At 45.7% G+C, this 12,468-nt stretch overlaps 1 protein-coding gene across 3 annotated transcripts in view; it reads left to right on the plus strand.

The window, feature by feature from the left end:
• Positions 1 to 1,056: 1,056 nt before the first annotated feature.
• Positions 1,057 to 12,468, plus strand: part of TRAK1 (trafficking kinesin protein 1) — a 140,725-nt gene continuing 129,313 nt past the window's right edge. The window contains exon 1 of one of the 3 annotated variants that reach the window (XM_055707006.1): positions 1,057 to 1,255. The gene's annotated coding sequence lies outside the window, so the exon portion shown is untranslated. Of the gene's footprint in view, positions 1,256 to 1,754; positions 1,973 to 12,468 lie in introns of those variants that run through there. The other 2 variants (XM_055707008.1, XM_055707010.1) reach the window with 2 other exon arrangements.

Here is a 12,468-nt window from a genome sequence, read left to right on the forward strand (position 1 = left end):
CTGGCTTGTCCATGGAAGTGGGGAGAGCAGCCTGCTCCTCTTGGCAGCAGCACGCCTTTAGGTTGACTCACATGCCCCATCAACCACATGCACCCTTAGTCACTTCAGGGGATCTGCTCTAAAGACACGCCTGTTTGGCAGGCATCTGTGAATCCTCTGTTGTCCTTGACATATTTCTCTTCTCTCTTCTATCACCCAAGCGCATCCCCATCTGGGATTCTCTTTGTTTGCATCTGTGAAGGGTTGGACCATTTCGTTTTATGGGTTATTCAGGGTCAAACCACGAATCCATTTACACTCTCTCGAGGTTAACATACATCCCACGCTTCCGGAATCCTGTCACCAGCATGACTAGAACTTTTTTGTCTTACCAGCTGTAACCTTGGACACAATTCTGTTCTTCCTTTGCCACTGAACAAAAACAATCAAACCCTCCTCCAGCAAATAGTTCTGTGAGCTGCAGAAATAAGACGGCATGATTTCCTCTGTTTTTTTGTTGGTGTTTTCTTGGGTTTTTTTAATGATTAGATATATTAAGAACCTGAACTGAAGCTTTCCTCTGCAGGTGGGGCATTAATAACTAATCTTTCCCATTGGGGATTTTCTGGTGTCTAATACATCTTGCACACAGATTCCTCTCCTTTGTGCCTCTACCAAAATGCACATTTTGAATGTCTAACTTTCACCACAACCCTCTCTCCTATTCCCGTGTCAGTTCTTCTGTCCACCTGCGCCCCTGCAGCCGGGCTGGGTGCTTCGCCAGGGTTTTGGTCAAGCCTTTTTGCCCGGCCCAGGCAGGCAGCGCTCTCGCACGCACCGTGGCAAATTCCGGAATGGGTCCCCGCGGCAGTCAGCCGGCTGTACCAGCCCAGGTCATTCAAAAGCGAGGTGGCCAAGGTGGCCACAAGAAATCCGAACGCCTGTCAGAACCGAGGCCCCCTTCGCTGGCACAGGGCGGGCAGCTGAGCGGGTCTGCGCCGCGCCAGCCCACCCCGCCAGCGCGGAGGCGCCGTGGGCCGGGGCAGGGAGGAAGGGCTTGGGGAGACCGGACCCTGCCGCCCGGCGGGGCCCTCCCCGCCGCCCAGACCGACCCGTGGCCGCTGCCGAGCCAGCTGCATCTCCCCCGCGGCGGGGAGCCGCCCGCTTCTGTCCTGCGGGAGGCGGCAGGAGCCCCGGGGCGGCGCGGGCCCGGCACCCCTCTCCGCAGCGGCCGAGTCCGGGCAGCGTTCGGCCGGGGGAGCCGGCCGAAGCAGCGGTGAGTTACTTGGGTGGGCGGCGGTGGGCAGCGGTACCCGCGCAGCGGCAAACGCCCCCGCCGCGGAGAGCCCGCTCCTGCCCCAGCGCATGGCAGTCCGCCCCGCCGGCCCGGGCCGCGGCGGGGGGCCAGTTGCCGAGCGACGCGCGGCCCCTCCTCCACGGCAGGGCTGGGCCATGAGGTAATGGCCGCCGGGGAGCGCTGCGACTACCGAGCCAGCGGTGGCCGGCGGCGGCACTCCCCTTCCTGATGCCCCGCCGGCGGCGGGCGGCGCCGCAGCCCCCTAGGTGTCCGCGCCGCCCCGCCTCCCGAGGAGGCCCCGCGGCCCGGCCCGGCGGCGCGGGTGAGGCGAGCGGACCCCGGCGCCTAGCAGCCGCCCCACGTGCGCTGCCGCCCGGCCGGCGGGAGGGGCTCGCAGCGGTGCCGGGCGCTGCCTGAGCGCGGCCGCCGGGGCGGCGGCCCGGCCGGAGCGGCGCGGGAAGAGGGCGCATGAGGCGCCGGCGGGAGGAGGGGGGAGCAGCAGCCCGCCGGCCGCAGCAGCCCCTGCGCGCCACCCGCCGCGGCCTCTCAGCGGCGCGGGCCGCGGCCGAGCCGTGAGGGAAGCAGCAGCCCGGAGGTGGCCGCCGCCGGCAGCGAGGCTCCCCCGGCCCGCGGGGGCGCCGCCGCCCGCCCCCCGCCGCCGTTGCCGGCGCGCGCGCCTGGGGGGCCCGGAGCGGGGTGAGTGCGCCGGGCGGGGCGGGCAGCGGGGGCCGGTTGGCGCGTAACGGTTCGGCGGGGGGGCCGGGGGCCGCGCGGGGCCACCTCTGCCCCCGCTCGCCGTCGGGTCTCAGGTGAGCGGGCGGCTGCGGGGGGCGCGGGCTGTGCCGCGGCGCTGCGCGGGCGAGGCCTGCTCGCTCGTCGGGGAGCGGGGCGGGTGGCAGAGCAAGGTGCAGCGGCGCCTCCTCCTCTCCTCCTCCTCCTCGGGCCCCCGCAGCCCGGTGGTAGCGGGGCGACCTTCAGAGCAGGCTTGCCCGGGGGCGGGCGGAGCGCTGCGCCCTTTGTCCCTGCCGCCCCCCCAAAGGAGAGAGGCAGCGGGGTATAACCTTTTGCCGAAGGTCAAGAATCGCTCGGCACGTTCGGACTGTGAGTGATTTAGTTAAACCGCTGCCGTGGTCAGGAGGACCCCCGCTTCCAGGGATAGCTTTCATACCCGGGGGGGCGCACTTGGAAATGTTGTCTTGGTTTCTTCGGTGTCCGGGGTTATGGGTGGCTTTTGGCGGTATATACCTCAGTTTAAAACGGCTGAAATACTCCATGGTGTCTTTTAGCAAGTTTGCGATCTCAGTATCTGCTTTGGTTTGCAGCCGACGGTTTTCAACTACGTCTTTAGATGAGCTTATTTTCAGATAAAATGAGGGAATATCAAAAACCAGAACATCTGCTCAAAGGGTGAGAGCCCAGGCTTCTTATTTTCCCTTGCTTGGACCTTGGGAGAAGCCTCCTGTGTGGGCACTTTTCCCTGTCTTGCAGTCCATAACCTTATTTGAACCTTTCAGTCCACCGAGATTAAATCGTGGGTGTAATGGTTTTTGCAATCAGGAAAGCAACAGCAAAAAAATCAAGCTAAAACAAAACCACAGCAAACAACAGTTATGATGACCTGTTTGCCATATGTGCATGTTTTACTGCTGTGTGTTGTACAGTTTTGTGTACTGTAAGTAATGCCCTGGCCTCTGACCGTACTGGCACTGAACAGTGTTTAAATGTGGTTGTTCCTACTAGGGCTCTTCAGGAGTTTCTGTAAGAAGCCTGGAGGGAGTGTTGTCCCCTAGCCCAGGAACCATATTCACAAAGCTGTGCCTTTCCTGAGGCGCTGTAGCCTGTTCTAATTGAGCCAGAGCAACCTGTGATGACAACACATAAGAAAATCATTTTAGAAGCCCATAAAAAGAAAATCATGTTAAGCCATGATTACAGCTGTTACTTTTCTGTTTTCCAATGAACACCATTATAAGGGAGGAAAAACAGAAGGGTAAAAACCCTAATGGAAGGCAAACGTTTACAGCTTTTAATGTGAGCTCGTGAATTAAGTGAAGACCAGATGGCTGTATGTATGGATAGAATTTAAATTCCTATTGAAGTAAAACAAAAGTTTCTATCAGTTGCATGAATGAACTCCCACTTGCCAGTGGATTTAACTGCATGGTGGATGGCAGTAACAGAAATAAGTAACCTCTCTGGATCTATGGCAAAAAACCCCGTAACCAAACAAAAATGTTGCTGTTCATAACTGAGCTTGGTGCCTGTTCTAGAGCACTGGGTAGCACACCGGTATGCTAAAGAAGCATTAATGTGATTCTGCCTCTGAGGGTCCAACTAGTTTAATCCAGAGTCCTGACTAGTGAAGCAGTACCTGCCAGTTTTGCCATGTATATTGATGGCTCTTAACTTGGCATTCTGTCAGTTTGTGGGAGTTACTGAACTTGCATGTACCAGAGAATGAGATCAGATTGGAAAGATTTTGCCTGGAACTGTTTGGAACTCCTGTTCCCCTCTGCTGCAGCTCACACCTGAGCTCCTTTTTGCTTCACACATTACATCTCCTGCAACAGATTACCAGCTGCTTTTGTAGACGTGATTTGATGCTAACCTTCCCGTGTCCTCTGAGGGTTTTCTTTTGACTTTTGAAATATTCCAGCCAGTCTACTTTGGGAGAGAAGAATGAGATTAGTACCATAGAAATTAGTGCAGGTTAAATATTTTTGTTTTAAATATGCACTTGATCAATAATACTGTTTCTTACTGTTGTCACTGTTTAATGTTGGAAAGGAAGAACGCTGGAACTTCCCACTATCTGCTATGATAGGCAATAAGCTGAAAGCAAGAGACTTTTTTTTTTTTTTTCTCCTAATAGTTTAGCAGAAAGAATTCTCAGAACGAGTGCTATTGAGGCAGCATCTGCAATCTCAAAAGGCAAGGAGTTAAACCCAAACCTTTTACCCTTTCTAAAAACTGTATGTGTTTTTGTTCTTAACAATCTCCTGCATTGCTTAAAATTTTCCTTGGGAGAGGGAACATAATCAGAGGGAAGGCAGTGTATGAGTTATGTTTGTTTGAAATTTATTTCTTTCTGAAGTTTTAAAATAGTTTTCTTTGATCTCTAGAGTTGGGGTGGTTTAGTACTCCTTTTAGTACTAGGATCAGAGGTAACATTTGTGGGACATCATTTGTTTTGCGTTGTCTGGATGTTGTACATTGTGAGTGGTTCTTGAGTCAAGGTTGATGGAGGGTTTCTCGTTAATTTGCAGAAAATGGTGTGTTCTTTGTTCCAAATTTTGAAACAGAAACTTTTCCCCCTGCCCTAGCAAAGATTGTTCTGTTTGCAAAAATGGGTGCCGCCTCTAATAAGTCTCTGGCATTAGGCCAGGTACCACTTTAACTCACACAGAACTGTCGCTTGATTTCACATGCTGTTTATTTCACTATACTTCCATATTAATACAAGAACAGGCAGACCAGTATATCAGAAGTCCTGATAACTACAATATGGAATTAGGAGCAGTGTTTTAGCCTGTTGGTCAGAGAACCATTGTTGATAGATAGGCTTTTATAACTGGTTCTGTTTTCCTTTTAAACTGTTCCTTTTCTCCAGATGTACACCTCTGTACAAAGCTTAGCGGCGGCACCAAGATCAAGATTAAAAAATAAACACACGTAAACTGCATGTAAAATGACCAAAGCCATCCTGACAACTCCCTGTGTGATGGTCACGTTAGTTGTTTCTGCTGTGAATGAGATTGACCTTGGTGTGTTGCATAAGGGCTATTAAAAGGAATAGATTCCAGTAGTGATTGCACACCAAGTGGCTTTCAGACTTCTCATAAAAACAGTAAGTAGGAGAAATGCTTTCTACTCGCTACATGAGAGCTGTTGCATGTCAGTTGTAGACAGTTCAGTTAATGTACAAAACTTTGTAATGCTGAACTGTAGAACTGCTTTGTGATCTACAGTGCCTGTGCAGTGAAGGTATGTTTGTGGGCCATGTTTGTTATCATTAAAACTCCATGAGCAATGCCTTTGCCTCCTTGGAATGCTGCCATTGTGTGGAGGGCTCAGTTTTGTGGGATCAGAGCTATATGTGGGAGAGAGAAAAATCTCGAGAATTAATTTCCTGTTAAGACAGGCTTTCCAAAGATACCAGTTGGTGTCTGATTCAGAGCCTTCCTGCTTACTCAGTGGTTTGACTGAGGTAGTTGTGTGAGTTCACAAGCACTCCCATTTTACTTTGTAACGAATAACATGATGGCTCCTAAATAAATTTCAGGTTTTCACTGCTAATATTATTTGCTTAAAACTGTCCTTTATTTGAACTTTGATTCATCAGTATGTCTCTCTTTATTGGAGCCTATTGATTGCAGTGCAAAAAGTCATGCTATATAGTCATCCTGCTTTTAGTTGTCCAGCTAAGAGGCTTATTGATAGCACAAACAGATTAGCTCAGAGATAATTCTTAGATTCAATTATGTTGGCAGATTTGCTTTAGTTAAATCGGTTAGTGACTGTACTGCAGTCGATTCTTTGCATTTACAGCTTCTCTGGACAGGATTGTCTAACCTTGCAGTCCATTAGGTGCTGTAAACCCAAATGATGATGCTACTTTTCAAGCAACATATATCATTGTGTGCATGCATTTTGTTTTTCAAGTATTGTGATGGATTAATATATATTAGAGCCCTGTTGTTTTTGCTTGCATTTGTAGCAGAAGTTGAAAACACAGTAGCAGTCAGTAATACAAAGGAGGAAGGAAACGTGAGAAGAGCTTGGTTTAAAAGCTCTCGCAGAGTTTCATTATTAGGTTGTTTTGACATAAGACCATGTTGCTCCTCAGCAGAGCAAATTTTCTCCTGGCTGTGGATTCCTTCTTCTGCCCCCTTCTGTATTATGTTGCTGGGAATCAACTCTGTGATGTAGCCCAGAACTGTTTTCAAGGTTAATTTTCAATCAGATTGTCTGACCTCTGAGCTGCTGAGCAGGCTGTTAGCAGTGAGGCAAAGGAAGCAATAGGAGTAAGTGGCTGAGGCTTAGGTGTCAGGAGGGAAAGTCTTCAGTGAGTATAAGCTGATTTTGAAACTGCTGCACTCTAAGCTTTGATATAACCAACACCAGTTGTGTCTTGGTAGATGAGATGCTAATGCCAAGCCTGACAATAACCTGCTACATATCTATGTGCTTATGGAATATTTTTGACTCTCATCACCTGTATGAACAGAAGAGAGAAATACTGAGCAGTTGATGTTCTCGGGCTATACAGATATTATCCATTATCATATAGAATGCAAATATACTTAAGAATAAATTTGAATATTTTCATTTTACTAGCTCTCAGTTTGGTCTGCATTTCTGAGTGTTCTTTCCTGAGCAAGATGCCCACAAATTATAGTCTTTATTGTGAATAATGCAGTCCTCAAAACTTAATGTATAAAATAGCATGATTTTAGATTTATAAAGTAATATGAACTAATCTTAGGAAAAAACCACAACCTTGTTTTCCTTCTGCCTTCTTCAGTTATTTGTTCTTAGCAGACTTCTTTGGACAGGCTTTCCCTTTTTAAAACTCATACAAAATCAGCAGAGCTTTTTGCCTTGGGTTTTATAGCATCAGCAGATAAATGTTTTTCTTCATAGACCATAAGACCAGAAAGAACTGGGTGATCTAGTTTCATTAGCAAAGCTGTGAGCTTATGGCTCCATCCTGAAGTGTTTTCATCCAAGTTAAAACTTCTGTATGTGTTTAATCACTCTGGGCAAAAATTATCCAGGTATTTCTAATTAAATGTTGCTTGTCTAGTGAAACAGCCATGTGAAAATGGCTCATGGTTTCTGGTTTGTTTTTTTTTTTTTTATTTTTTTTCCTAAACATTTCTTACAATGTGTTCTGAAGTGTTTGGAAAGTAGAAACAAGAGATTTTATTAAGACAATCACTCTTTTCCTCTACTGCTTTTACTTTGTGAATCTCTTGTAACTCTGCAGGCAGTTTGCAAATACTTTTACGTCTTAATGTGTAGTAAAACATATAAATGTTATTTCTTTAGTTTCTTTTTGCAGACCGTTTAAGGAAAGTGAACACCAGAATGAAAAATGACTGGTATAGAAAATGCAATGAAGAGAAATACAAAGCGATTAAGAGTTTGAATTTCTGGGATTCTGCAGGCAATGTATTGTAAAAGGGCAAAGTTGACTTAATGGTTGTGTGTGAAGGTAGGAGCTCTGTGGAAAGTGTACCACGTTGTGTTTGGTGGATCACAGCATGGCTGAGGTTGGAAGGGATTCCTGGAAGTCATCTGATCCAACTCCACTGCTCCAGCAGGGCAGCTACAACTGATTGCTGAGGACTGTGTCCAGACATCTTCTGAGTATCTCCAAAGATGGAGACTCCACAACCTCTCTGGGCAACCTGTGCCAGTGCTCAGTCACCCTCACAGTGAAAAATTGTTTCCTGATTTTCAGAGGGAACTTCCTGTGTTTCAGTTGGTACCCATGGCCTCTGGTCCTGTCACTGAGCACCACTGAAAAAAGCCTGGCTCTATTGTCTATGTGCCCTCACTTCAGGTATTTATACACGTTGATGAGATTTGTCTGAGCTTTCTGTTCTCCAGGCTGAACAATCCCAGCTCTCTCAGCCTCTCCTTACAGAGGGATGCTCTAGTCTCCTTTCTTTGTGTTAATGGCCCTTCACATTACTCTCTCTAATATGTTTATGTCTCTCTTACACTGGAGAGCCCAGAACTGCACACAGTACCCCAAGTGTGGCCTCACCAGTACTGAGCAGACGGGAAGGATCACCTCTCTTTCCACCTGTCTGAACAGCTGTTGAAGGAAAAATGTAAGACCACCCTCCTGCCATGCTCTGCTGTGTAACAGTTACAGTGCTTCAAACAAAACATGGAAAAACTGCTTATCGTTAATTTTCAATGCAGTTTAAAATAATGCTGAGTTGACTTGTCACATCTTTTAATAGAAACTAAAGGTTAGGAAAATGTTCATACAGTAGAAAAATAGCCTAGAATGGATGATTAAAAACTGTGGAGACGTTGAAATAGTTATGTGCACCTCTTTGAGGAGGTGAGTTGATTACTGTAGATTGTAACCAATCAGTACATTTCTGTATTGTATGTTCACATAAATTCTCATTTTTAGAGGCAGGTGCTGGTAATGTCATATTGGACTTTAATTTCATGCAGGTAAGGACTCTGCATGAATTATGGTCTGACAGGAGCCATAATTTGGTGTCTAGAGAATACTGAAGTGCAGTTTTATTTGGAGAGAGAGGTATTTTTTAATATTTACATCGATGTCTGCTGCTTGTGGAGATAGAGACTTTTGCACTTGCTGTCCTCTTTAATGTTTGCATAAGTGGAACCTGTATTACTGACAACATGGCCTGTCCCAGAAAGCCTGGTTTCACCATCAGATACTGCACATTTGCATACTTTGCAAGGGGGCACCATCCACTTCCCTGTAGTAAGCAGAAACCTTGCAGTTCAAATCTATACAAACCTAGTGCATGGATTTGCCCCAGTGGTACCTGTAAAATGAGCAGAACTGGAAGACATTGGAGCAATGTCAAAGTCCTGAGACTGTCCTTTAAACCTGTGTTGAATGGGATTTCTTTCTCTGTGGACTGGTCATAGTGGCTGTATTTCTGGGGACGTGTGCACCTTTGGTGTAAAGTGGTAAGGAGGAAATAAATCTTTCTGGTAATATGGTTTCTTATTGTAGATCTTCTCCTGTAGTCACAAATTGCAGTGCCTTCAGAAAGAAGTGGTAGATTTCTGTTTTGCTGTGCTAATACTACAGTAATGATCGCTTCCAGGAAGTTATGGAGGGGGTGGGGATCAGTGTTTACCAAAAACATTACCTTCCTAGAGGCTTGGGCCCTGTAATGAATGAGTTCTGCAAACCTGCATGTGTGAAGGTCATGGCAAGATGAGTCTTTTATGGCTGTATTTCCTGAGGCTTATGTAATCTTGTCAGGTTATAGATAAGCATGTTACAGTTTGATCCAGTGATTTGTGGCTGACCGACCTGAGTGCCACAAATTTCCTGTATAAAGTAATGTGACCTGGAAGTGCTTCTTCTGTTTGTTTGAAATGTTTATAACCTTTGATTATTCTTGTATTTGTTCCCTAGAATTTTACTTCATAATGGTTTTCTCAAAAATCTTGTTTTGCAAGGCATCCAAAGCCATTAGAATGAGAAGACTGAGATGGATTAGATACCGCACTTACCTGGCAGAATACAGTCTTGTCCCAAAGTCCAAAGCAGTCTCTGCTGTCATGCTATTGGATGGATGTTATGCTATGTTTTTTCTGTAGAGAACATTGATTTCTCCATGACACTCACTTGTACTGCTTTTATCTACTAAATGAGACTTCATTTAGGAACTGTTGTACCTTAGGCAAACGTGACTTTCTTAAATATCTTCTCTTTTACATTGCAAAAGCTACAAAACATTCAGTGTAAACTTCTAATGAACTGAGTTTGTTTAAGCATTCATGGGTCACGGAAATCGGTCTTATCTTATTTTGCAAAGGATGGAGGGGGTCAGTGAGATCAAAACATTTGACTGAAGTAATTCAGGAGTTGGTGCCAGTACTAGAATTAATTCCAGTTCTTGTGAATCTCTGTTAAGAAGCCTGGCAGTCTGTTAGGATCAGGGTATTGGCACCCTCTGTGGTATTAGCTGTTCAGGACCTGACATAGAGTATCTGAAACAGACAGCCTCCTCAGTAGATGCAAGTGCTACACTTCCCCTTTTTTATTTACAGTACTAGAGTTGATAATGTACATTACTAATCCTCTTACAAAAGAAAAACTACAGGTGGGCCAGAAGACTCTCCTTTCTCTGAAGAGTGTGTGACTTGCTCAAGTAATTTGCTTGCATTTTAGAAAAGTTTTAAATACACGTCTGGCAGATGGGTTGTTCAGGATATGGTGGGGCTACTGTTGTAGTAGTGATTTTGATGCAATTTCTATGTTCTTTTTGCCTTCAGTAAAACCGAGGGACTATTAAGCTAACCATGGGGTGTCACAAAAAAGGTCAGTGTTCATAATGGGAGTCTGAGATTTCACAAACTGGGAGCACAGCAAGTCCAAAACACAGTGCCATCTCACTTTGCTCACTGATGACTGTTCTAGGTAAGTCAGAGTCTCAGAGCTTCTGGAGCCTGACTTACCAACCTCCTCCCTCCAAGAGTAAACACTGCACCCATTTTGTACTATTTACTAGCTTCTGGAGGATACCTGCTGTATGTTGACATAGAGGAAGAAAAGTGGAAAGTTTTGTTATAGATGTCCCCCTCTACTGTTATACTGGAGAGGAGTGAGATCTGTGACTTGATTCCTATCCAGACATTTCTTTTCTTGTTTTTTTCATGGGGGTATTGCTGTCTTTCTTTTAAAAAAATGAAGTTTGGATAACTGCTGTTGTGGAATGAGTAATGTATTAAAGTTAGGAATGTTTGTATGTAAAGGTAAAGATCATAAGCATGTATAGTTCCAAGGGAATAAACACAGAATTAACAATTTATGGTAGATACCGAACTCTAATGAAAAGCTTCTCAGACCTGATGAAGCAGACAGATGGATGCCACTGCACTTTGGGTATGAGTGATGAATGTATCTCCTAAAAGCAGAGAGTGGATTTCTTAAATTCAGCAATCAGGATTTTATGATGATCTTATTTCATTCGTTAAGGGATATTTTGTATCTTATTCCTGTTCCCAAATTGTTGTTGATGATACTCGATGGCAGGAAATGTATCTTAATGATATGACCTTAAATAATATGCACAGTAAAGTTTTGGATGGCCCATCATTGGAAACGTTCAAAATCAGGCTGGACAGGCCTTTGAGCAGCCTGATCTAATGAAAGATGTCCCTGCCCATGACCAGGGTTTGGACGAGTTGATCTTTAAAGGTCCTTTCCAGCCCAGACCATTCCGTGAATCTATGAAATGTGGCTGTAAATGTGGGATTTTTTGATCCAGAAGTAGTATGAATGCACTGTTTTGAACTATGTGAGTATTTATAGTAAGAATTTATCAATTTCACATATTTCTGGCGTAAAACTGGTGTATCCTTAAAAAAAATTCTCACATGATTGTCAGCTGGTATTTAGACAAGATTTAGACAAGTTTCAATTCAGGTGAGCAAAACTGTACTTTTAAATGGTCCTTACTGTTAATCATAATTAACTTTCTTAAATTTTGGGATTAAACCTAACCTTTCTACCAACTGACTAAATGGATTATTTCTTGGATTTGTACATCTAGCACACCTGCTCTGCCAGCAGGTCCGAATTCAACAAGAACTAAAATGTTTCTGAGCTCTTCAGTTGCCAGTCAGTTTCTCAGCTTCAGTTTCATGTGACTGTTGAATTGGTCTGGGTAAATTGAAACCACCTCTGTAATCTCCAGAAGAGGCCATTGCTGTTAAACCCTGGATTAATGCTTGTGTAGCTTCTGTAAATTCTGGCTCTGGGTGCTCACCTAGTGGTTTCCCTCAGACCTGTGGTGCCATGGGTAAGCACATGCAGTAGTTGATGGAAATATTGGTGATCTAAGTCCTACCAGGAATTGCTGTTCTCATGGCAATGAAGCTTGGAAGATAACATTGCAACACCAGTATTTGAAAATCCTCAAAGCTGCAGATGGAAGCTGAAGATGGAAGCCTAAAAAGGAGGTAACAGGTGAAGCCAACAGAGTGCCCTGGTTTAGTGGCATGACTCTTTAAAAAAACCAAATCAAACCAAAGTATTTTCCTGACAAACAACTGAAGCTGCAGAAGAGGGCAATCTTCCTTCCCTGTCCTCTCCCCTCCCTCATGCACTGCTCCTTGTGTGGGCATGCAGTGGCCCAGTTCAGAGAGGTGATCTAGCTGAAAAGTACTTGACACCACCCTCTGTGTGCCCTCTCCTGCCTGCCTCCCCCATCCCCTTGGCTTAGCCTTTCAACCAGGTTCCTGATCACATTGGAGTGGTACAATCACCAGTGTGTCTGAGGGGAAAAGGAGTGATGGGAATATATGGCTTCAGGGTAGGTGTGTGGTAGGATGAGGGTGTGCTTCCAGGACAGCCTACGCTAATGTTAGCTAGAGGTGACTGGGAAAGAGTGTGCCTGAAGGTTGTGCTTTTGCAGCCAGATTGGCCTGGTGTCACAGTTTGCCATCTCTGG

Source organism: Falco cherrug, chromosome 4 (genome assembly GCF_023634085.1).
Source record: "Falco cherrug isolate bFalChe1 chromosome 4, bFalChe1.pri, whole genome shotgun sequence".
Classification (NCBI taxonomy): domain Eukaryota; kingdom Metazoa; phylum Chordata; class Aves; order Falconiformes; family Falconidae; genus Falco; species Falco cherrug.